Consider the following 27,424-nt stretch of genomic DNA (forward strand, 5'->3'; position numbering starts at 1 on the left):
TACCTCTATAAGTGGCAGATGCCAGGAGGGTGAATTTCGCATATTCATTTATATTTGCTAAGAGTTGTTAACTGTATTCCTGTGCTGTAAAATATTTGTCTTCTAACATAAATGATCCCCAAACCACAGAAAAAAAAATAGAGAGTGGAGAGCTGGGGAAATTTTCTTAGTGGGTAAGAGCACTTTCTACTCAAGCAAGATGACTTGAGTTCATATACCTAGCACTCATCAAAAGCGGTGGGTGGCTGTATGTGTCTCCAATCCCAGAACTGTGGAAGAGCAAACACAGTTAGATCTTTGTAGTTTGCTGGCCACCCAACCTAGACAAGAAATGGCAATCTCTGAGTTTAGTGAAAGATCTTGTCTCAAGTGTGTACAGCAGAGAATAATAGAGGAGGGTACCTGGCATTCTCCTCTAGCCTTTTAGAGTGGCCCTCTAAACACATGTGTGCACATACCACACATATACTATATACTTATAATCCACATATATATGCCACATATAAAGAAAACATATGGAAACACAGAGTGGGAGAGATTACAGACATCTGATCACTTTCCTGACATCTATTGTAAGAAGTTAAAGCTTCCTTAGGGATTTGTTTTACATGATTAAGGAGCCTTTTTTTTCTTTTCTTTCCTGTCTTTAACATTAGCACCACTACTAAGAACATCACCTCTGCCATTTCTTTACAGGTGCTCAATGTTATAGAGAGAAGAGATAGCCTAGCTCATAGGTGAAATTAGTTTCAAATTTTGCAAATTGAGCTTGAATTAAATATAGATCTAGTTCCTATTAAATGCAGACTTCAACATCTAAAGAAATTTATGCCAATTGAAATATTCACTTGGAAATAGATGTGAAGATTTTGTCATTCCAAATGAAACTCACTCTAAATGCATTATATTCCTCAACTATACTCTCAGTGTTCACATCCAAATATAACCTTTTAATGAACATTCTTCGTAGCATCCCTAATGAAGTTTAATCCTGTGCTAAAACTCTCCAGATTCCCTTACATTTCTGACTAATGTGTTGATCAGGATTAGGCAGAAGTAGAAGCAGCCAAGTAGCAGAGTGACAGCTGCTAACTGACATACGTAGGCTTAGCACTGACACGTTCATCTCTTTAATAAAGAGAGTGTGTGTGCCTGGCACTGAGCACACAGACAGGAGATGCTGGGCTTAGCACTCCTAGTCTCCATATCAGCAACTTGCTGCAAAATACTAGTTTGGTGTTTTAAGTGACAAAGCTCCCTTTGCACACCATTGTTGTGTATGCTTTCCAGTGGGGATCTCATTCTATTTTTCTGTGATGCTATGAATCAAATCTAGGACTTCATGTATACTGATCAAATACCATACTAATGAGCTACAGTTCTACCAATTTCTTAGGTCTTTGTACTAAAGTATTATGATTGGGGGGGTGTCCACTGAAGTATTTTGAGAGTTATTATTGAATTTGTACACGTGCTCTATAATAATTAATATTAATAAACATTTTATTATACTAAATTAGACAATAAATAACTGGTACCATTTAGATAATATTGGTACTCGGAGCCTACTTTACATTTGAATACCTCACTACATCTCTTCATAGCAGTTTTAGACATATGTTAAACTATTTGAGTTATTCATACATTGCTGATTATCTACTTAGTTTCACAGTTTTCTAAGTTAGGTGTTTGCCCTTGAGCTGTTTCTTGCTACCAGTTTCCATGGGCTGTTGGGTATGTGCATAATAATTGTCCTTATGTCAGATGTTCACAGAATTATACAGTTTATCTTTTGTAGACTGTCATTAGGAAGTGAAAGTGGGAGGTGTTTGCTAGCTCCAGTTAAAAATTAGAAATGAGGAACAGGTCAGAGAGGTTATGACAGACCCGAAGATACTTGGCTACTAAATGTTAGAATGGGTGCTTTTGGGATCACTGAAGTTTTCATGATTGTCTAGAAATTTATCTGGCTCTCAGCTCCTCTTCAGTTAAAGATTCTTTGCTGAAAGAAGTCAGGGAACTATTTCTTCCCACAAGGTAACCAGTGAACTTAAGCCATTCCCAATAAGGTAGGCTCATCTTTCCTCTCCTTTGTCCTTTATATTCTCTCTCTCTCCCCCTCTCCCCCTCTCCCTCTCTCCCCCTCTCCCCCTCTCCCCCTCTCCCCCTCTCCCCCTCTCCCCCTCTCCCCCTCTCCCCCTCTCCCCCTCTCCCCCTCTCCCCCTCTCCCCCCCTCCCTCTCCCTGTCTGTGTGTGTCCAAAGGACCATGTGTTTGTAATATGTATGCGGAGATCTGAATATAACCTTGAATGTCATTTCTCAAGTACCATCCACAATTTGTTTGAGATACAGTCTCTCATTGGTCTGGGACATGCCTAGGGAGCCAGGTTGACAGTGAGCCCTGGGATTTTCTACCTGTTTCTCCCTCCCCAGGTCTGAGATTACAATTGTAGGTCACCATGCCAAGCTCTGTGAACAGGAATTCTGGGATACTAAACTCAGGTCCTCAGACTTGCAAGGCAAGCATTTAACCAATTCAGTTTCCACCCCAGGCGTTTTTCTTTCATTCTTAATAAATCAGGACATCCAATGTCATTGAAAGTTTAATTGATTCTGAGCCTATAAAGTTGTCAAACTGGAGTTATCTCCCTGACATACAAATCTGATCTTGTCATTTTCTACTCAAGCTGACAATGGTCTTCTTTTAGAAGATGGTTAATTACTTAAGCCTGACACCCAGGGCTCTGCTCACGCTCATTACAGCCCACCTAATCAGCCACATCTGTCTTTATGATCTCCTCCCTGCCCTCATATACCTCATCAACAGCCTCTCACACTCCATATATCTTCTCCACTGTTTCCTGTGATTGTAGGATTCTGAGATTCACCTCTTGGTTCCCAAACCCAGCCTCCACTCTCAAACTGGAAGGCCATTACTTTCTTTTCAGTTTCATAAATGTTTTGTCATTACTGTCTAACCAAACAATCAGTGGTCAGGAAGGGGTGTTTTTAGTTCTTAACATTCTGTTTTAGGTAAAAATAATTCATGGTTATTAGGATGGACTTATTAAATTCAGTGTATTTCTCCTTTTCTATTTCCTCCATAGGAGTAGTACTTCCCAGTTGATGCATTTTTTTCCAGTGTTATTTTCTGTGTAAATTCACGCAAACATTTAGCTTGCATTTTACATCAAATTTGTGGTATTTTATTTCATCCTTAATATCATTATTATGTTTCTCTTAGGAATAAATTTTTTTTAAAATACTTTTGAAATACTTAACATATGTGCTATTGTTGAATATTTGTTATTGCTAAAAGTTCTATTTTTAAATTCTAGTTAGTAAACATCTCTTTACATTGGTATTTGAACATATATCAATTTTTTTATCTAAACTTGAAAGATGTTAGTAAGTATCCTTTTACTTTGGTGCTTGAACGTACACCAATATTTTATCTAAACTTAGTTTTTTATGTAAATATGGACTCAAGCAGATGAACATTTAAAAGTAAAGGCAGAACTTTCATAGTGACAGGTAGTGATACAGGATAGAAAGAAGTAGAGAAAAGGGGACATGGCAGGGCTCTGGGAAAGAGAAAGGGCCCCTCACCCTCTTCACTAATCTTATTACACATAAGAGTAGAGAATTTCAACAGCAAACAAAATTCACTATGAAGACTGCCTACCTAGAGGCAGCATTCTTTTTCTATAGAGATGTTTCAAATAAGAATGCTGGAAAGGAAACTGAACACACTTAAAACCAGGGCTTTATGACCTTTAAGATAGATCAACCTAACTTTCTTCTATGCTATATGGCTGTAATTTTCTGATAGTCTCACCAACAAGATTGGGAACCTTGTTTACTGTAAAGACTTATGTGTTTACTGCTTTGTGATCAGCCTTTAGGAAGGATTCCACTGACCTATTTGAGTTTTGCTTTTACAATTTTTAATCCTGTTTAATGGCTATAAATCAGAAACACACTATGATGTCATTTCTTAGAAAGCTATAGTAATATGAGTAGTCATCACCTTTGACAATTTTCATTTTATCTTGTAAACATGTATAAATAATTATGTATATATGTATACATATGGCACACACTTATTTTGACAAGTCCATGCAGTGAACATTTACTACTTTCTAATAGAACAAATGCCCCACACTTAATATACTTTAAGCAACTGCCATCTCCAAGTCCTTTCTGAATGACTTTCTGTATAGAAAGAGAATTTCTCATAGATGGAATAGTGAAACCACAGAAGAATTCCTCACTGTGTTCTGAGGTTCACTGGAGTGAACAATCTTAAGGAGTTATCACGACTTAAACCAAGGCAAGTGTTGAGATGGTTTGGTAGGCAGACAAAGAGTTCTGAAACTCAGTCATATCTCAAAGGAGAATAGCAAAAGTATCTCCTGGCGTCCTTTGGGAAACTGATATAAAGCCCAGTATTCTCAGGTACACAAACCACTAGTACAAGAATTGTGGGGCGTGTACTTAGAGGTCCAACAGCTCTTGTGCAACTATTCAGATTACAGTTGCAGGTGCAAGGACTCAAGCAGGAACTGGGGACTATTATCTTGAGATCAGAATTTCCTTAGAAAAGTGCCTATTTTGAGGACACAGGGCCTCACATTTAGGGGTGTGTCTTGGCTATCATGCCAGGCACAGAGTACTCAATAAAACATATTTGAATGAATAAACAAGGAGCCCCTTGTACAGTGAATGCCTCAGGGACAGAAAGTCTTCATAATAGCATGATAATTCCTTTGCATACCTAAATGTAACTGACAGACTTCCAGGCAGTTTTCCTATGTATTTCACATGTACATTTTTAATGAGCTATAATTCTCTTATGTAATCATGTTTGAAAATGTTTGTCACTAAGGCTACAATCAGAAAAAAAAATAGTCTATCTTAAAAATGCATGGGAAACATTGATGCTACCTCTCACAATATTTCTGGAGAAATGATTATGTCACCTTAGGCACTAGACATCTCCTTTATTCCTTGTGCTTTTTATTATTGTTTTTGTTTTCCATTTTTGAAAAAGGAACTTATACAAAGAAGAACCTATCTTCTACCACAGTGAGGTCAGAGTCAGTAAATAAAGTGGCTCCTGGGAGAGAATTAGCCCTGTGTTAATGTATCTTGTTATCAAAAAATGGAGGTTGACACTTAACTCTTCCTAAACCATTTGAGTTGACCAGGCAGTTAAGAACTCTCACTACACTAATATTAGAGGTTAATATCACACATTTTAGAATTGCACATATAAAACAATGCTTCTGTATAAATTAGTTTCAGAACTGCCAGGGCATGTTGTTTTAATGGTCACTCTACTATAGGGCAAATGGTATCCAATTGACTCAGAAAATAATGTCATATTAGAGTTATGTCCAGTTTGGAACCAACAGAGTTATCTCTTTTATTTTTTTTTTAACTTGAAGCATTGACATTTGGCATGCTGCTTTCCAAACCATTTCAAACACAATTCCCTTTTATATGTATGCTATCTTTAGTAGTTATGAGAAAATAGACTACTTCTGACATCAGTTTCCAGGAGGAGGTAGGGATATTACTAATTCACTGTTATCCCTCTGATGATCTTTGTAAAATCTGTAAATAAAGAGACAATAGGGGGAAAATCATATGTGTGAATATTGGTGATGCAGAGGGAACAAATGTGTGCATGGTGAGGGAAGAGGTGGGGACTTGAGCTTCTTGGAGGAAGGTGGGAGAAGCAGGCTATGGGAGACTGGGGGAGCAGGGGCACACCCAGAAGGAACTGCCTAAAGGTCATATAGCATCAGCTCATTTCCATCTGTGCTGAGGCTATGTCTCACAGCCCCAATCACTTCTTCCTTTGACTCAGTCTTTTCTGGGGGAAGAAGGATCAGCTAGAAGAGCCTGATTACACCTTCTGGCTGTTTTTTTAACAAATGTAATTTTCCTTGGCAATAATTGTTGGTGGTTTGAAGCTGAATTTCCCCAACAGGCTTACATATTTGAGTGCTTAGTAGTCAGGGGGTGGCATTATTTGAAAAGATTAGAAGGATTAGGAGGCATGGCCTTGTTGGAGGAAGTGTGTCACTGAGGGGAGGCATTGAGGTTTCATAAGTCCATGCCAGGCCTTGAAGCTCTGTATTTTCATCTATGGGTCAGGATGTAGCACTCAGCTAGTACTCCAGTTCCTGCCTTGATGTCACCACACTTCCAGCCATGATGATAATGGATTAAACCTCTGAAACTGTAAGCACGACCTCAATTAAATGGTTTCTTTATAGGAGTTGCCTTGGTCATGCTGTCTTTTCACAGCAATAGAATGTTGAGTAAGATAATTTTCCTTTATAGTTTTATTTTCAATTTAGAAAAGATTAGTCTTTCTAGAGCTAATCCTGAGTCTGCTGAGATGGGATATTTTGTTCTTTCATGGTGGTCAACAGAAAACTGAAAATCAGAAGGATTGTGTTCTCTGGGAAAAAAGACTTTGATGTTCCCTGATTTTGATAAGCACAAATATCTGCTTCAGTCTTGGAAATTTTCTGGTTTGACTGGACAATGTGACTGAATGTTGTCATCAAGAGTTTTGCAAGACCATCAGGGGTTCAATAATGAACTGGAATGTTCTACTGAAGCCTGTAGTCTCTGACTCTACTCTGAAATAGCAGTGTTCCACAATGGTGAGCTCTTGATTTTCTATGGAGCTTTACCATGCCCATATATGAGAAGAGAGTGAGAAGTGAGGCAATTTCCAACTTGACACAGATAGAGAATGAGATTATTTACTGATCGTGCATTGCATGCTGGAGTTGGATCATACCCAAGTACTCCTGATCTTATTGTCTCCTTCAGGACCTCCCAGGCTAATGTCCATTGGGATCATCATGGGATTGAGATCATTTTGCTCCCTTAAATATTTCCAAGAGGTAAAGATTAAATAAATATACATAGTTATTGTTTTGAATATAGTATGAATGCACTGGGAAAGAGCATGTATCAATGTCTCTGGGACCTTTTTGATTCTGTAGCCTATTATAGTAAAAGAATTAGAATTCTACTGCATGCAATCATGTTTCCAGTTTCGTTTCTGAAGGTTAAATTCTCTTCTAAGTTCCAAAAGCCTCAGGCTGTGCAAGCAGAGTTCTGTTCAACACTTCTATCTTTTGAGATTGTATTTGTTTGATTCTGTGTATTCATCTTTCTATAGTAAAATTTTCTAATGTTTTTAATCTTCTTCACAGTCCTTTGTTAGATTTGTCAGTGAAGGGCCCATAAGTTGCCAAACTCCCTACCTCTTGAATAGCTTAGTTGCTCTTCCTTGCCTACTTCACTTACATTAACTGAGAACATTTCCCTCTATTTCATAGCATCTGGGACAAAACCAAACAGACAGACAGAAATTCAAAACAAAACAAAACAAAAACAAACAAGTGAATAAAAAAAACATAAAACACATTCAGTTACCATTCTTCATGGATCAGAGACAGCTGACCTGAGCTTGCAGGAGCTCATGGACTCTGGACCAGCAGTTAGGGAGCCTGCATGGGACTGACCTAGACCCTCTGCATATGAGTGACAGTTGTGTAGCATGATCTGTTTGTAAGGTCCCTAGCAGTGAAATCAGGACCTGTCCCTGGTGCTTAGCTGGCTTTTGGGAACCTGTTCCCCAAGCTGGGTTACCTCCCCCATCCTTGACTCTAGGGGAGGAGCTCAGTCCTATCTCAACTTGATGTGCCATGCTTTGTTCAAGCCCATGATAGGCCTGCCCCTTTCTGAATGGAGAAGGAGGAGGAGTGGAAGGGGAGTTGGGTAGATGGGATTCAGGTGGGGAGGGGATAGGAGGAAAGAAAGGAGAGGAAATTGTGGTCGATATATAAAGTAAATGAAAAAAATGTTAAATAAAGTAAAATAAACATTCTTTATGGATAAGGATTCTGAAGCCTATATTGTGTTTTTGTTTGCTTGTGTATTTGTTTTAAAAGGCCACTTAGAGGTAGTGTTAGTACAGAACTAGAAACAAAACTCAGAACTCAGGACTCAACCATTCTTTGCTAATTTGTCTGAATTATGGTGTTGGCCTCTTGCAGACTATGGAATGTATGTCTTAAAAAAATGAGGTTAGGTTAGTTATGACAAGGTTCTTTTCCAGGAAGACTAAAGATACTTTATATGAATGATGCACTATGGGTAGACAGTCCAGTGCAGTAAGACAGTTGCTTTGGAGCTTTTTGCACTGGGTCCCAGTTTGGGATTTGCTACTCATTCATAGCAACTTGTCTACAAATTAATCTGATCATCTATATGATTTTGATCAGTTCTATCTCATTTGAGGAATAGTTACATTAAGTGAAATAATATATAAATTGCTTAGTACAATGTCAAATACTGTTCTGATTTTTCCTTTGTCTTGTTTTTTAACTTGACACAAACTAGAGTTATCCAGGAAGAGGAGACCAAAGTGAAAACATACCTTTGTCAGATTGCCTGTAAATTAGTCTATGGGACATTTTCTTGACTGATGATTGATGTGGAAGGGTCCAGTCCACTGTATGTGATGCTACCCATGGGCAGGTTATCATGGGACACATAAGAAAGCTAGTCTAGGGAAGCAAGACAATAAGAAGCTCACCTCCTCTCCTCCATGGTCTTTTCTACACTTTCTGATTTCAGGTTTCTGCCCTGACTTCCCTCCAGGAAGGACTGCAAGCCGTTATGTGAAATAAATCCTTTCCTTCACAAATTGTTTTTGGTTATGGTGTTTTATCACAGCAATAGAAACCTAACTTAGAAAAGCATGCAGTGTATTTTAAGTTGACACTTTTGAAAGCTAAATTTTAAAGAACAAATTCTCAAGTAGTAATGAGGACTAGGAACTATTTATTTGAGTTGTTTCAGGAGGCATTTTTAGGAGAAACAATCACCATCTTCAAATTGTTGATACAAAGTTGGTCATATAAATATTTTCCAAATAAACATTCATTGCTGATCTCATTTTTTTGGTTTGTATTTTGTTGTGCATCATTTTTTTGCGGGGGGGGGGCAGGCTAGGGTTATCAACCAGTTTCTGCTGTACACTCATTTTTGTTAATTTACTAACTCATATTCCAGGACCTATTGTATACATCATATATTATTTCACTTTGAAAATATATAGTCACTCAACAAACATGTATTGAACATCTGACACACAGTTTGAGTATAGAGGAGCTCATTCCTGCCAGGTAAATGTCAACTTATGATAGAAAAAGAGATGTTTCTATCCTAACTTCTTAAGTTTATTGACCCAATATTGACTAAAGCTGAGATGTGTCAGCTTTTTCTAATGATTATATTTTAAATCACAAGAACATCTGCAGTGTTCTAGGCCAATTGATATTGAGCAGATTTTCATGAAAAAAGAAATATTCTCCATTACGACCACACACATTTAAAAGAGGCATTTTTTATTTGCTATGAATGTGTTAAGAAATAAATATCTGACAGTTTGATATCCTCTGAACTTAGGTATTAGAGCACCAAAAATTACTAAGGTAATTCTTTTCCCCTGGTCTTAAGTAACTCATAAACATGCTACAATAAAAACCCAAACAAACGAACAAACAAAAAAACCTTTCTCTCTTTAGGGAATAAACGCATGTAGCTGCTCAGACATGTGACTCATGCAAGAGTTCTCAAGGTTTATATTGCTATTATCTGGGCTACCATGTGGTTTCTTCTTGTTGGTCGAGTTTGAGTAGAGGAGCTTATCTTGTAGGAAACTAGAGATGCTGACATAATGGCCTGCCTTGGCATGATGCAGGGGTAAAGAGGGTACTGCTGCTGTAGACCTTTCAGTTCATTGAGTACCTTCTAGCTGCTTGCTGTGCTAACCCTTTTAAAATGTAAATTGAACTCTTTAAACACACTCTTTAAGGATATTTCTGTGGTTCCTTGTTTGCCAATGAGATAATTGGAGGTCTAAAAGCATGTAACCCCAGTATAAGTTCACACAGTCAGACTGTACACACTGGCTATTATAATTTCAGACCTTTTGTTCTTTTTTTTTCTTTTGTTCTCTGCCTCTCTTGATAGACCCTATCAAAATGTGCTCCTTCCTGCTCTGTGAGCATATGACATTCACACCTGGGTTTGTCAAGTTAAGGAACTACAAAGTGTCACTCACCATTAATTATATGTGTAGCTTGAATGCATTCAGTTATGAATTCATCCAGGCTGTATTTAGCCATGGAGTGACACTAAGATTGCAGCAATCATCAAGACATGCCATTTTGTTAAATGCTTAGAGTAGAGCCTAACAGGAATAGCTATTGCTCCCTCTTTTACTTTGTTAAGGGTAGGATTGCCATTTATATGTGTTTTGCTGCAACCGTCACTGAGGATAAACTCACCTTGAAAATATTTTAGGAAGATGTCATGTTGAAAAGCGACAGATCTCTAAGGATTTCTTATGCAGCCAACTTTTCCTTCAGCCCCAAGAAAGATCGTTTTTTATCTTGCTGAGCACATGATAACCTCATGGGGTTGCTTACTTCACTGTGTGAAAAATACTATGTTCAGAAGTGAGACAGCCTCACATTTGCAAGATGCTCCTAGCAAGAGGGTGTCTGCGCCAGAGATGAACTAATTTAGAGCTTTGGTCTCAGGTTTCCTGTGGATAGATACATTATTTCCAAAGTGACCCACCACATCTATTTACTACCTTTGTTCTCTAGAATGTTCTGTTTCCCTCTCCAGTGTAATTTCTCTTTTTTTCTATATTTTCCCCTCAGTTCATTAAAGCTTAAATATACCTGTGTTATAGGTTTTTATTATTTAATGAAGCAGCCAAGTATCTACTTGTTCTTATACTTGTAGATTATTCACAGTCAGTTTTCAGTATTCCTGTCAATTTTTCTTTTACGTTTGGTGTTTATAATTATTCATATCTCTTAAGTAGGAGAATTTTAGGGATGTTGGAAATAAAACTTTTTTTAGTAGGGATAAAAAGATAAGACATTAGTACCAAGTAGCAGCAGTAGTGAGAGACAGGGTAAATATTTCCAGAGTAAATTAATGTAAAAGATCACATATTCAGTTATATGGAATAACAGCAAAGTTGGAGAGGTATTTTGTTAGACTATAATGATATCATTTACATGTATGTGTGCTTCAATCATGACACTGTTGGACTCTATATATCTAATAGGTATATACTCACACACACACACACATACACAGAGAGAGAGAAAAAAAGAAAGAGAGTAAATTTCACTGGTTCTAGCATTTATCAGAAGGAAAAAAGATAGAGAGGAAATCATTTTGCTTAAGTAATATAAAAATAAGCGTATGTGTATGAACTTGTTTTCATATTACTTACAGTCTGAAGGATTGACCATACATACCTTTTAGGAGGTCATGTATCTGGATCATGAAAGAATTGGAAAACAAATAGTTCATATATATATGAACGCACACACACACACACACACACACACACACACACACACACACAGAGAGAGAGAGAGAGAGAGAGACAGAGACAGAGACAGAGACAGAGAGAGAGACAGAGAGACAGACAGAGACAGAGAGAGACAGAGAAGGAGGAAGGAGGAAGGAGGGAGAGAGGGAGAGATTATATTAGCCAAGAATTGATGTCCATGATTAATGACGATGCTTTCTCAACAAAAGTTGAATGAAGCAGATGAAAACTCAGTAGGCCTAGGCAGTCTCTGTGAGCATACAAATAAGTCTGATCAACAGCTATAGCCTCCCCACTTGATGCCAAACAACTCTTCAAAAGCCAAGTAAGAATATCAGTGTTTCAGCCCAGAACCTCATCTCTGTTGTCATGGGTGTTCGTGACAGTGGTGAGAAGTTGGCACGTATTGGGATCCATGTTATGCTGTTTGCATGACATGAATAGATTTTGAGGGTTTGTCTAACCTTGAATTAATATTTGATCAGCAAAAATTGGATCCAACTGTACAATACATTGACTACATGGCATCCTTATCACTTGAATAATAACATCATATTGAATCTTACATCTTTTAACTTTAGCCTTGGATAGGGAACAGGTGGATCAGAAAACCTCACTCAATTTGTACTCAATTTGTACTGCATTTTTCTCTTTTCCACTGAAAGACTATTTGTAACCCTTTGGGTGCTGTACAGCACAGAATGACTTCAGTCTGTGTATTTCTCTAGTTAGGTAAAAATCTTCAGCTTGCCCCCAGAAACCAATGAACCTCTTTGTGCTGGGGTAGTGTGTACCACTCATCCACTGGTTAGAAGTCACATAAAGTGCTGTTTTGTGAATTGTTAGTTGGCCATAAGCAGTTCTATTTGTCGTAATCAAGCAAAAAAAAATAATAGCCTCAGAAGCAGGCCTAATGGGATTGAAAGGAACGTTACAAAACAAAAGTGTAAAGGGCACAGTCTGTGAAGTGTGTCACTTGGTCAATTGCACAGCAGTAAGAGCTTTCTTTTACTTGCTAGCTTGGAATTTTTCCTCCCAGTGTGCTGTGTGAGGTTCTCTCCGGAGGCATCGCAAACTGTTTAGAACCTCTTGGCAACAGCTTTTGGATCAAAGCCAAAGTGATAGCCTGTTAATGCTTAAAAGAGAAGAAGGTTACTTGCATATATATTTTTTTAAAACAATCTTTCCTTTCCTTTAGTGTCAAAGAAGTTTTAGTTTTATAAATCTCCTTAATTAGTAATTTCTGCTGGATTGTGTTAGGTTTATTAGATGAGATTAAGTCAATATGAATGATGTTTATTAAATACTGACAACAGCCAAATAAAATCTCCTTGACTCTATGTTTACTATTTGGTGCCTGAAAGAAAAGCTAAGCTCATCAGAGGTGTGTTCATGGGTCTGAATTAGAAAACAAGCTTATGGATGTTCCCCTAGAGTCTGAGTATCAAGCTTCAAGTGATCTGGGAATTAACAATAAAAGGCTTTTGATAATGATTGATATACATCCTTCATTTCACACATTGATTTGTTAAAAGATGGGAGCTTGGCATGAACCTCTGTGGGTGGGAAATGACTTCTTGAGTTGAAGGCTATGTTGACTCTGTAATTGATAGAGGTCTGGTTTTGGAGTGCTTTTTAATAGAAATCTCCTCATTTGAGTGACATCGTTTCATTTTGATGCCTTGGTCACTGCATCAGACCAAAGCAAGTGGCTATTATGTACAACAGTTTGTGGAGGGCTGCCAGGGATGAATGCTAACAAATTGTAGTCTATTCCAAAATCCCTGAATCCATGAGGGCAGATGCATCAATAAAGCTTCCCATGTGAAGTGTAATTACGTGATTGTTTCTGCATGTCTCCCTTTCGACCTCCGATATTCTGAGATAGAAAGGCCCAGAATTCTGAGCAACAGAACAATGCTATTAGGTATTTACACATTGGATTGATTGTCTTTGATGCAAAGTGGGATGAGAAGATAAATTAGTATATGTTTGATACAATAAAGATGAAAATTAATTTAAAAGTTTCTTCATAGCTGGATATTATCTCTAAAACTGCAACTCTTGGTCTATCCCTAGGTTCTGTAAATAGCAGACAATGACCCTGTCGTGATACTCCAGGCAGATCATAGTGGAACTAAATTTACTGGTAAGAGTATTGCTTTAATCAATTTCTTTATGCATTTATACTGTGTTTAGTTATCACATCACACACTGTACAAATATAGCCAGGGGAAATAACAAGGGATAAGAAAATGTCACAAAAAAATGGATATTCACTAGTCTATAGAGCATGTATAAACCAGATACATAACAGTGTATGTGGATGTACGTGTGTGTGTGTGTGTGTGTGTGTGTGTGTGTGTGTGTGTGTGTGTGTGTATCTGGGTGCATGTGTGTATACATGTGTCTGTGTATGTATACGTGTGTATGCCTGTGTGTGTGTGACTGTGCATGCATGTTACATTAAAATGCTTTCTTATTTTTTTAAAGAAAAAAAATCTCTTCCCTTGAAGTTATTCTTCTTGTTGGCTGACCTCTTGACATATTTGAAAATGACATCTTGACCATATTTATCTTAATGCCATTTTTAATGGAAAAATGAATTTTGCTCCTAAGTTCTGAGGTTAACTTCTTAGGGGGCTTGGTGTTTACCTAGGAAAAACTTACATTTTCAGGGGTCAAAAAGAGCTTGCCCTTTTGTGGTCTGGAGGGAGTTTGAACTGTCCCTGGGATTTGGATTAATGTGAAATCTGACTTGACTCTTCAGTTGGAGTTTTATCAAATTGTTGCAATTCTAGGCAGTATGATATTCAGTTTCTAAGAATTTGAAAGTCAACAAGTCTGTTTTGAAGGGCTAGACACACACATTGATGTTCCTCCAAGGAAACTATGTGTTTTTAAACCTAGTTCCCTAATTCCTATTACTGGAAGAAGAGTTGTAATTACATGTAGGTAGAGCATATGGGTTGTGATTACATTATATGTGTGTATGTATGTATATGTGTGTGTGTATATATATATATATATAGTAGAGTATACATATATATATTAAATCTGATTGTTTTAATCATGTGTATCAATGCTATGCTTGGTCTGTAGTATTACGTTCCATTCAGAAAAAAGGGTCAACAATTAGTGTCATTTTTGGTTTTCAATACAAAGTGATTTGAAAGATTCATTCTTTTTTTTTTTTTTTCGTTTTTCGAGACAGGGTTTCTCTGTGTAGCTTTGCGTCTTTCCTGGGACTCACTTGGTAGCCCAGGCTGGCCTTGAACTCACAGAGATCCACCTGGCTCTGCCTCCCGAGTGCTGGGATTAAAGGCGTGCACCACCACCGCCCGGCGAAAGATTCATTCTTAATAATATAAAGTGTTTTCTCATGCTTGAAGAGCCCAGTTTTGCCAATGACAGAATATGATACCTGAAAAATTAAGTTATCATTTGATACATGCAAAACTTTTTGCCATATAAATTACAAATGGGACCTTAATAAATACAATGTAAAGACAGACATGACACATTGACTTTGAGTTACTGTTAACATTATTTAGCTTCTAGTAACCTGTAGAGGCCGTCTAAATGAAGTCACGGCTGTTCAAGGAATAAGGATTTGAGGATACTGTGTGTGTGCTTTAAGAATTACTTGACCTCTTTGTCTCAGTGCAGTGGTTTTATCCTCTATGTATTTGCATCTTCTGTTTGGAACTTCTCTGAACAGACATGTTAAGTCCAGTTAATCTGTATGTCTATTAGAAGATCATAAACCATGTGGGCTATATTCTAATTTCCTGAGGGAGAAGCAATCCGGAAATCTGATTACTCAGGTCTTTTGATGACAGAGTTTATAAGGGGTGCATTTATTCTATTAAAGCCCTTTTATGACTTTATTTGTAATAAATTTCTAGTTTGTGAGATACCTAGGTAAGTCTTCTCAGAAATTAAAGGATCAAATATAACACCCATGGGATGGGACACATAATTCAGTGGTAAAATACATGCCTGGAATGCGCAATGCCCTGGGTTCAGAACAACAAAAAGTATCCCAGTAATACAGAACAATCAGCCAAATAAAAAATATAAAACAACCAGTATATTATCGAGTAAACTTCACTCTACCATAGGAAGTCTAATTGTCTTTGGGCCAGCTTGGTATATAATTAATAATTATATCTGTTGACATCATGAAAATGGATACAAATCTGTGAAATACACTACTGCTCACTCATTACTGTCCACCCCACACTCTATTTTGTTTAATTATAATTCTTTTTTGTGTTCTTGATGATTGAACAAATCATTATTTAATTCTATATGATATGTTATTTCCTTTTTCAGTTTTCATTGTGATACTTGAGAAATTATCCTTGTAACTTCCAGGAAAGTTTTGTGGGATCATGGTCCTAGAATACACAGACACACACACACACACACACACACACACACACACACACACACACACATACACACAAACACACAAACACACAGGTTAGCATGTACACACACACACACACACACACACACACACTCACACACACTCCTTAATTTTCTTTTGTTAATCCTTTGTGTGGAGATTTCTCCCTTGCTACAGTGCCTCTTCAAAAATAATTTTTAAGAGAATAAACTAATCACTAGTGCTCTGGTAGAAAGGAATACTGATTTTGCTCTTATATTTTCCAAACCAAAAGTTGTCTAGATTTACTAAGTGCCCAGTTCATAAGTGTTAGAAATGTTTTGAGATTGAATCTGTGCATATGAGATACATGCATGTTTATTTGTACATGTCATTCATTGCCATATCCATGTGTAATTTATCTAAAGAGTTATTGTCCATGCATCTTAACAGGCAGTTTAAGTAGGTGAATGACAGAGAAGATATTTTTGTTGTAGGAGTTCATGATAAAACATGGAGCAGCAGGTCACCTTGGGGCACACACCCAGACTGATGGATGGTGCTTATCTCTCTCCACTGCTCCTCCTACTGATTTATGGACTTTGATGTGTTCTTTTATATCAAAGCCTAGGCTCCATGTCTTGGTTGTCCAGAAGAAAGATTAATATTTTCATTTAATCTTAGTAAGGTGCTGTTGTGTGAAAGAAGATTACAGCTACCTTCCCTAGCTGGTCTGAGAAGTTTTTATAAAGGAATTGATTATTTGACACTGATTACCCAAGTCCATTGGCACAGGCTATTGACAGGCTTGCATGAGATTGGCCTCTGTCCTCTGAGGATGAGAGAACAACCTCAGTATTGTGAAAGGTTTCAGTACAACAGCTCCATATACTGCACAAATGTAGCTTGTTTGGTCCTGCTTCCATCTAATTCCCATAATTATCACTTAGAATAGAACCTGGGCCACACCCTGTTCTATAAAAATGGGGGTCAGGAAGAGGAAGTGAAGAATGGAGACTGGAAAGACTCTCATTATGGATTACTTTTTGGACACCTGTGTAGAGGAGTTCCTGGATTGCTTCTCTGGATCCTGTAATTGCCTTGGCAATCTTGCTTAGAGTTCCCAATTCCATTTCAATATGCCCTGTGATGTGTTTAAATGCTTTTGAATCCATCAGCTGCTGATAGCTCCAGCCAGCCAAGTGGCTCCTGGTCTTGTTACTGGCATTGGCTCTAGCTTGTTCCCTTTAGGACTATTAGAAAATAAAAACTGTAAGTTCCTGTCCATGCAGATTATGCAAAGCCAAATTCTCCTTTCAAGAAGTTCTGTTTGGAAGCCAAGTAAAATGGATCTCCTTGGAAAGAATTTTCCCTCTGTTGAATAATTAAGTGTAGTTTTTCAGCATCTCTTGAGATGGGGTATGCAGAGGTGTAAGAAGATTCCATCAGTGCTAGAATGTTATGCATAAATAATTAATGTGTCATATTTCGTGTTACTGACAGTAAACAGTGTCCTTTTCCTTTTCCAGTGATTTGAATGTGTCAGAAGAGCGCCATGCCCTTGTCACAGAATTAATCACTTCTATCCATATTTGATATTTGCACCTTTTAAATATTTATGAGCTGTTATCTTGCTTTATTGTTATTTACCGTCTCTAGGGGCATGTGAGAAGCCTTGCATTTCTTACTTAGTCAAGCATTCTACTTCCTTCCTTACTCTCTTGGCTGTTCCTTGGATTACCTCCAATTTGCATATGTAATTCTGGTCTTGAGGTGCCAGAAATCCATTTGTTTCAACTGGAGTTTTATTGAAGTTGGTTTTATTTAAATCACACACACAAATAAACGCGATTTTCAAGGCATGAAAATTCTGTGAGGGCTCTGAAGGGAAGCTGAGGTGCACAAACATACTGTTAAGATGGTAAGGTAGATTTTATGTCCCTAGGAAAATGGAAGTCCAAAATCAAAAGACTACAGATGAGCACTGTGTGAAGAATTGCATTGTAAAACTTTACATACATGATCACATTGCAAAGCATTTCCTTTTTGTGGATACTGCCAATCTATGTGTTTTCCTTAATCTCTTAACTGGGGCACAATTGGGAATATGAATATCTATATGTATTTAACATGTAAAATATTAGTGGTTGGATATATGCAAACACCTATGAGAGCACCCATAATCAAGGTACTATGCATACCCATTATCTCCAGAGGTTTCCTCTGTGCCCCTTTGTTTTTCTGGTTTTAAGATTTTTAATAGCAAAGCCTGGTACATTGCAGTTGAGGCAGGCCCAGGCCCCTCCCCACTTACATCAAGGGTGAGCAAGGTGTCCGATTATAGGTAATGGGATCCAGAAACACACTGCCTGATCACACTGCCAGGGGCTCCTCAAACAGGCCCAGCTACACAACTGTCTCCCGTATGCAGAGGGTCTAGTCTGGTCTCATGCAGGTTCCACAGCTGTTGATCTAAAGTTCATGAGTTCCTATAAGGTTGGTTCAGTTGTCTCTGTAGATTTCCCAGTGGGAAGACTTACCCTTTTGGAGGAGGTAAGAGAAGGCAGGGTGGGGGGGGTAGAAGGAGGGATGAGAGGGGATATGTAAAATGAATAAAAAAATTAAATAAAAAAAGTTTTTAATAGACTTAGTTTCTTCCTTCATAGACTTTTTAAGGATTTTATTGATTTTTCATTTTTTCCACATTCAGAAAGCAAAATCTGTGTACAAAAGCAAAAATAGTTGCTATCGTATTGCATGCAGAAAAAGAATATTATGACCTTTAAAATATGAAACATTAAAAGACACCAGAATACAGCAAAACTTAGGTGATCATTTTAATCAAACTCTTTTGCTCTTACATTGATATTTAAATGAATTGTTTAAAGAGCAAAGAGATGCATCAAATAAACAATATACCCATGAAAACACATAGTACCACCAAACAAATGACTTCAAGCAAAATCAAATGGAAGGAGAAAATTGTGTTTCCTTCACAAAATGCTGGTTTTGCCCTAAGGCAATCATGTTGGCGAAAAAGACCATGTATAACATAGACACAAATCATAGACGTCTTCCACAGCGGGGTTTATTGGATTGTGCACATGTGCAAATACTTGAGGCCTTGGGAAGGACACACACCAATAAAATACATCATGACTCTCACCACTGAGTGAGGCAGGGTGGGAGCAGGGCATCACTGAGGGCCGAGTGATGAAGTAGGGCATTAAGAAGTAAATCAAAGTCTCTGATCAAAGACTAATTTAGCCTGCCATAAATGATCCTGTAGTGGAAAGAAGCCTCATGGACAGAGATCAAAGATTAGGATATGCACATATAACACTGCACCCCAGCCCTATGGGGACGAAAAAAAAAAAAAAAACAGAGAGAAGGAGGAAAAAGAAGTCATACATCAAAGTTCTCTAAGAAGCCAGTGTGATAAAATCTCCCTTTCTTAAGGACAGCATACAAAATTAGAGAATTACAAATTATTTTTACAGTGCAGTTGAGTCCCACCTTTGAAACTGTGAGACACAGGTATTGTTTGCTCAGGTGACTTGTTTACAGACACACATTAGGCAGTGCTCATTACTGCAATAATGTTTCTCTATTTGTAGGCCTTGCTTGCATATATTAAAAATCTTTTCACAATTGCAAGCAACAGGTGTGTAATTTTCTACTTGAGAGACTATTAGTTGACTTTCATGGGCAGAGACTCTAGCTAACACAATAATTGTTCACTTCTTTAAAACTAGCTATTTCAAACTTGGTATATTTTTTTTGTCATTTTCTATATAAACTGAGTGTAGCCCACTCTTAGCTACAGGATTTGGCAGGAATCGAAAAATGCTTTGCCTATCCTCCTATTATCTGTACCCATGCTTGAAAATCAAACTAACAATCTGAGAATAACTTAGAGAAAGAGCATGTACATTTTATTTGATAGCAATGATTTGATTTTCATATGCACAGAGAATATCATAGAAACATATGGAAATTCAAAACAGTAGTTAGACACCCACTGCATACACCATTTTTAAAAAAGGATGATAAATTGAGTGGAAGTGGTAGAACCAAGGACAATGGGCTGGCATGTAGAGTTCATTGTGAGAGGGTAAACATGTGTGAGGGGCTGGTGGAAGATAAGGATATTTTTAAAGCTTTGTTTGTGCAGACCCATCTGCACGCTTGCCTTCTGTCTGAAGGGATAATGATTTTCCTGGTGCTGGAGAGGGGAGGGTCACTCCCACTGAAGAAAGGGAACTTGGAGCCAGATGCAGGGAAGACAAATGACTCTCTCTGAGTTTACTGCTTTACTACTGCTTTCTGTGCAAAAATAATTCTTTTAAAAAGATACTTATTTTGTTTATTTTTTTACTGGGTGTCTGTTTCTCTCTTTAGGGGTATATTCACACAAGTGCTAGTACCCTTCGAGGTCAGAGGCACTGGATCACCTGGAGATAGAATTACAGGAGGTCGTGGGTTGTCTGATGAGGGTGCTGGGATAAAGAATCCAGGTCCTGCACAAGAGCAAAACCGCCATTTAATTTCTGAGCCATCTCTGCAACCCCCTCAGAAATAAATCTCATGCTAAAGTGATTTACTTTGGGGTGACATATTCTGATCTTCCCCAATTCCTGTATATTATATCCTCATGTCATTACATCTTATGTATGTCATACCAGTTTGAACCTGTACTATGAAAGTAGTGACAATTTTATCAGATTTCTTTCTTGTCTAAAATAGAGCATTTGGTTAGTTTGTATGTTAAATATTTTAGATGCATTTACTTATTCATTCAATAATCATTTTTACTATAAAGTGCCCCTTAGCTAAGGATGCAGTCCTCAGGAAAAATAGACACAACTCTCACCTTTAGAAAGATTTAATCTATTTTGGCAGGCATACATTACTTATACTGCCATGCAGACAAGCTCAAAGTTACTGCTCCATTGAGTTCCAGAAGTGGGAATCATATGGGAATTTGACCTGCTGTCCTCAGAAAAAGCTTTCTCTGAGTCATTGACACCTGACTGGAAATAATATGGAAAGTAAGCCACAGGGGGCTGGAAAGGTTGTTCAGTCAGTAAAGCACTTGCTGTATAAATACACAGACCTGAGTTCTCATCCCCATAACCCTTGCATAAAGCAGAGTACAGTGAGTAGCCTTGACTTGCTGGAATCTTGAAGGATGTAGCAGAGACAGGTAAAACACATTGGTCTAGATGAATTGATTAGTTTCAGTCTCACTGTGAGACCTTGTTAAAAACTTAAGGTGGAGAGCCATAGGGGAATGATACCTTATGCTAACCTCTAAGCTCAATGGACATACACACACACACACACACACACACACACACACACGTACACCCATCTGCACTAACAAGTGCATACTTGCCCCCACATACACAGTTTTTGTAAGTATTTGAGAATATGTGGTAGAGAGAACATTAGGAGCCTTGTTAGAGTGCTTTTTGTCTTTCTTTAGCATAGACTTTTATGCATGTGTCCATGGAAAATCAATCTAATTATAATATAGGGAACAATATTTCAGATAATTTATTAAGAGGATAGTCTTTAGAGGCAGCAAAAATAAAATATGAGCTGCAGCTCTAACCTGGCAACTTCTTACTGGGTTTTGAGCACATCAGTGAACGTCTCTGACACGCAAGCTCCTGACTGCTCATCAGATTACAGTCCTTTGTATCTCAGGGGGTTGACTGACTACAAACCCAAGTGAGCATCCTCTTCCTCTTCCTGTTGACTTGCAGTGTGGTTTTGGGCAAATCCCTTTAGCCCTTCAAACTTTAACTGCCTATTCCACAAAACAGAGGCATGGAATTAAATGATTTCAAGAGCACTCCCTGTTCTGAGTCTCAGTTATTTTTCCAATTGGCAGTTTCTGTACAGAAACTGAGAGGCATGAGTTCCAGAGAAGTGATTTAGGAAAACAGAGTAGAACAGAGTTACACTGTACAGTGACATGAACATCTTAATAATTTCTGCTGTCTTAGACTACACCTTAGAGTATGTATTTCTTCAACTAAAAAGCCATTAGAGAGCTTCAATGGGATGTTTAATTTCCCACCATGGTTTCTTAAATCATCCTCTTTGTAATTGTCACATTTCTATGGCTGGGGGGAAGTCGGGGGGTGGGGAGAACAAGGGAATCTGTGGCTGATATGTAAAATTAAATTAAATTATAAAATAAAATTTAAAAAAATGAATTCAGCTTTTCAGCTACTAACATTAACTGAGTTGGGAATCGAAGTGCAAGAACTATACAATCAAGTGTTGAGAAATAAACCCTTCACAACAAGGTTTTCAATCGCCACAATCCATGAAGACCACTAAGAAAACATAGTGGTTTCTTTCTTTATGAAATATAGAACATGGACTGGGGAGATAGCTTGTTCAGTAAAATGCTTTCTGCACAAGTATGAGGACTTTAAATCAATCTATAACACCTACTTAAAAAACTAGGCACAGTGGTGCACATCTTTAAATCCAGCAGAGATTGGGGGAATGCTGGGAGTTTGCTGGACAGCCTGTCTAACACAATCAGTGAATGTTAGGTCTTTCTGAGCAACTCTGTCTCACAATGCAAGGCAGACAGGACCTGAAGGACAACACCTGAGGTTGACCTCTGGCCTCTCCATGCCTCCCCACTACAGTACTAAAAAACGTGAATGCATGTGCACACACGCACACACAAACATACACATACAAGTATAAGTAAATAACAGGTGGAATAATATATCTGAAATTGTTTTTGCATGTTTGAAATAAATTGTATTTTATTTTTAGATACAGAAAAGTGAAAAACATTTCTCTTACTCCTTGTTATTTATTTAAATATGTAAATATTTAGTTTCAGTGGAGCCTTTTTTGACACTATGCTTTACTTATAACACTATTGTTTTAGCTTGACAAAGTTTGCTTTTGATAATGCCAAACATGTAATTTGTCTCATCAATGATACATGTGGAAAAAGGAACCCAGATACATGTTTTTCTTTTTTGCATGTTTTATCTTTTTTATATTTGCAAACCTCACTGTTAAAGTCTGTATGATAAATATGCTAAAACATATGGGAACACAAATTAAGCATATTCAATGGGATGCCCCCATGCTATTGTACCTAAATTATGGGTTAGATAAACAAGAAATTGAGTTGCTCTGTATCCACTATGTTTATTAAGTGAGAATTAGATCTCAATCCAGTACAATCCAGACCCACACCTGAATTGTAGCACACAGACCCTGACATGAATTAGCCTTGCTTAAACTAGTCCATTATTTTCTGACTGTCTCATTCATTACAGCGTTAAATGGTATTTCATGTTGATTTACCCTTTCATTTTTTTTTCCCTTGTAAAATTTTCCATGTTGTCAACCTCTGTCAGGATGCGCTTTTCATTTGCAAATGCCCAATTATCATGCCTTCCTGTTGGGTGGGAAACTGATTAGCATACATTAATTAAGGTAATGAAATAATTATGGTTACCATAATATAAATATATAGAAACTAACATTAGCGAGGCCTAATTGTCTAGTGGCTACAAGCATGTGCTTGGGAGAGATGTGATTACAGAAGGAGATGTGATTGCAGAAGGCTCAAGTTTGACCTTCAGAACGAACTAATGATGAGTGGTTTTTGACAATTACTTATGTCCTAGAGCTTCAGTGTTCTCATGAGTAAAGGAGAAATAACAGCATAGACATTTTTGAACATGTGTATTCATATAACTGTTATAGTCAGAGTTCCATACTAGTAAAGGCTCAATAATCATCACATTATTTTATTGTCCTGGCCACAGAGATGTGCAGACATCCTCTTCTGACTTAATCAGGCAACTTGGAGCATTTAGATTATTTCACTGGGAATGCACTGGATTCATTTCACAATAACAGAGCTAGACTCAAAGAATGACTACAGGAAGCAAGCAAGACAGACAATCAGCACGATGGCTTTAGTTTAATGTTTGTGTTCCTGGAGCTAAATGATCTTTTCCATCTTGGTCTTTTATATAGCTTTGGTTTGTGTGCCAATAAAGTCTTTTAAATCTGTTTTTCTTCCTTATTTGGGTGGCCTGCTAATGTAATCCAATAACACAGTTATATTAAATGCATGTCCCCATTCTTCAATTTAACACTTGTTACTTCAAATGCTTCATTCCTTGTTTATTATTATTAAAATGTATGCTCCATTTGTATGGTGGATACCTGGCAATTCTCTATCATCTATAGAAAAATCTTTACCACTCAATAGAAAATAAGTTTTGGGTGAGTAAATGGGTTAGGAAAGAAAATAGCCTTTAAAAACACACACTATATATATATATATATATATATATATATATATATATATATATATATATATATATATATATATGAAAGGTCAGTCTCTGTTCAGATGGCGTCACTAAAAGACAGGGAACATGAGAAGTGCCAACACCTCCTGCTGATGTTTGAGCAGACCTGAGTCTCTGGAACACCAGATGACTCATCATGGTGTCCCAGCTAACTGGAGACCCTGTAATTTGGCGCCAAAGCCCTCTTGCCTGCTTCCTGCCCTTTGTCTGCAGACACACTTCCTGGACATACTGTCCCTCTTGTACACTTTCACATAGCACAGGTTGTGTGTCATTTGGACTGATTGAACAGCAACTTCTTATGACTTTAGCTGATTGGGTAATGTATGCATATATGCCAGTCAACATACACATTAAACCAGATGTGCACCTTGATGCTGGTCTCCAGAGTAGTCTGCTTCCTGGAAAAGTCGTTGTAACTCTGTCTCCTTCATCCTACCCCACCAAGGTGCCCATGAGAGGGAGCAACCTCCATATATATATATAATTTCCCAGGGTAGGAAGATGGTTCAGGCAGTAACGTGCTTCCTGAAAATAGATGAAGATGTAAGCTCAGTCCCCCATGACCCATACTAAAAACAAAACAGAAACAGAAACAAAACAGGAATAAATGGATATGGAGGGATAGCTGTCACCTTAGCTCTGGGGAGTCTGAGATGGAAGAATTTCTGGGGCATACTGGCTAGCCCTTGTAGTTGAGTAAGAGAGCTGCATGTTCAGTGAGAAATTCTGTCCTCCCCAATAAGATGGAGACAGAAATGGTTGTGCAAGCCTTTAATCCTAGCCTTGGAAAGTAGAGCTTGGTTGATCTTTGTGAATTGGAGGCTAGCCTGATCTATATAGGGAGTTCCAGGCTACATCATGAGACTTTGTCTCAAAATAAAAAAAACAACATTGTTGCAGAAAGCAAAGGAAGATACTGAGGCCAACAAGTGGCTTATGAACACAAAAGAATTCACGTGACTATGTACTCACACACTCACATGAGCACACACACATGAACAGACACATATATATGAATAAAACAGTAAACATATTTCCTAATATAAACCATAAACTGTATCTGTGTATTTTCTTGCACATTTTAGAAGACACAAATTGAATATCTCTTGAGGTCTTACATCAAGTCAGCTACCATATGTGACATTATGCATACCTTTTTAAATTTTAAAATAATATTACCATTATTATTATTATTGTCATTATATTTTTATTTATTTATTTTACACCCTGGCCACAGTTTCCCCTCCTTCCTCTCCTCCCAGTCTCTCCCCTACATTCCCTCTGTTCCTACCCCCTAAACCACTCCTCCTCCATTTCTGTTCATGAAAGAGAAGGTCTCCCATGGATATCAAAAAAATATGACATATCAAAAATTGCAGTAAGACTAAGCACTTCTCCATGTATTAAGGCTGGGCATGGTGACCCAGTATGAGGAGTATGGTACCAAAAGACAGTAGAAGAATCAGAGACAGCCCTTGCTCCCATATTTGGGAGTTCCACAAAGAGGACCAAGCTACACAACTGTAACATATATGCCGACTGCCTAGGTCAGTCCCATGCAGGCTCTCTGGTTGTCTGTTCATTCTCTGTGAGCCCCTATGAGCACAAGTTAGTTGGTTCTATTTTGTGGTGCCCTTGACCCCTCTGGCCCCTACAATCCTTCTTCTCCTCTTCTGTAGGATTTCCCAAGCTCTGCCTGATGTTTGGCTATGGGTCTGCATCTATTTCTGTCAGTTACTGGATGAAACCTCTCTGATGACAATTATGCATACCTTTTAAGGCCCTTATCTCATTCCTGTAAGAGGAATTGCCTTTCCAAGACCACAGCACGTAACACTATCAGACTGTTCATTAGGTTTCAACCCTTGGGTTTTGAACAGGGTCCAATAAACATTTGAAACACATGGAGAAACCAAAAGTGATTTTCCCTTCTTTGTGCTCCTATATCAGGACTTGTTTAATCCACCTTTAAGTACAATAGTTCTGCCCTTTGGAGCCCATTTCTGTCCTATGAAATCATTCTTGAATTAAGGCCTTTGAAATATTTCATTCTAAATCTTTTCATTGGTTTCCTACTAGAATTTTAACCTGGAATAAAAAAGACATTGTTTTTTGGACAAAGATTGTTTTGATCAATGAGTGAACTGAATGTACTTTAATAAAATAATCTCTTGACTTAGGCATTGAAGTGACCAGAGATCCTGCTTCTAGGATTAAAAAGAAATATAAATGTTTCATAGAATTTTGTAATCTTCATTGATTTTAAATAATTATGATTTATAGTCTATATCCACTTATTATTAGTAATCATTCAAGTAACTCCTTCATGTCACAGAAAGGGTCAGAAGGCCACTGTTTTTTATTTCAAAGCTGATAATATCTGTGTACATTTAGAAACTAAATTATACTGAATTAATCATTAGGGAATGTCTAAATATTTGGGCTGATTTCTTAACTGTGGTAGTTTGAGCATACAAGATTACCTAAAACACTTGAATTTAAATAGAAATGTAACTCAATTGAAAATATATCCAAGCAACACAAATGTCTAAAAAAAATGACTGTGACATTTAGGTGGGTTGTGAATTATTTTATTACTGTGTTGTTGTCTCATTTTGATGGAGATGTAGAATGTGTCGACCACTTGGTTCACTGACTCCTAAAGAGCCAACATGTGGCTGTATATCTGGAAGGCTCCAACAAGAGAAATCTTGGAAAGTATATAAAGTGTCACTTTACAGGTCACTAGCATCAACTTGAAACCTTCACTTTTTCTCATATAGAGTTCTGTCTCGGCAGCCCCCTTAGAGTGTCTGATATGAGGGCCTTGGATAGTAAGAGGAAGCATTGTTTCATGTGGATATCAGTCATACCATCATGAGTCACAGAATTATGAATCATAGTCAGTGAGATCCGGGACAATCAATACAACCACTCCTTTGGGTTTTGAAGGCCTTTCAATTACCACCCACTTTGATGTGGTGTACACTGTTATCCCAGACAGATCAGTATATAGAGACTCGTACCCCAGTGACATTGCTGGTTAGGAGGCCTTCAGGTCATTGAATGTCTGCTTTTGAAGGGAGAACATGATGTCAGCAGTTGGCTTTTCTACTTTTACTTCCTGGCTATGAGGTTAACAACTTACTCTACCATCCACTTCTGCCCTGGTGTACTGCCTCACCACAGAT

The 27,424-nt window shown here is 37.7% G+C and overlaps 1 protein-coding gene across 6 annotated transcripts in view; it reads left to right on the top strand.

Moving 5' to 3' along the window:
* Nucleotides 1-27,424, top strand: part of Chl1 (cell adhesion molecule L1 like) — a 203,713-nt gene that overhangs the window by 30,726 nt on the left and 145,563 nt on the right. For all 6 annotated transcript variants that reach the window (XM_052719184.1, XM_052719178.1, XM_052719183.1 and 3 more), the window contains exon 2: nt 13,542-13,611. The gene's annotated coding sequence lies outside the window, so the exon portion shown is untranslated. The remainder of the gene's footprint in view (nt 1-13,541; nt 13,612-27,424) is intronic.

The sequence above is a fragment of the Peromyscus californicus genome, unplaced genomic scaffold (genome assembly GCF_007827085.1).
Source record: "Peromyscus californicus insignis strain IS unplaced genomic scaffold, ASM782708v3 Scaffold_6__1_contigs__length_162567912, whole genome shotgun sequence".
Taxonomy (NCBI): domain Eukaryota; kingdom Metazoa; phylum Chordata; class Mammalia; order Rodentia; family Cricetidae; genus Peromyscus; species Peromyscus californicus.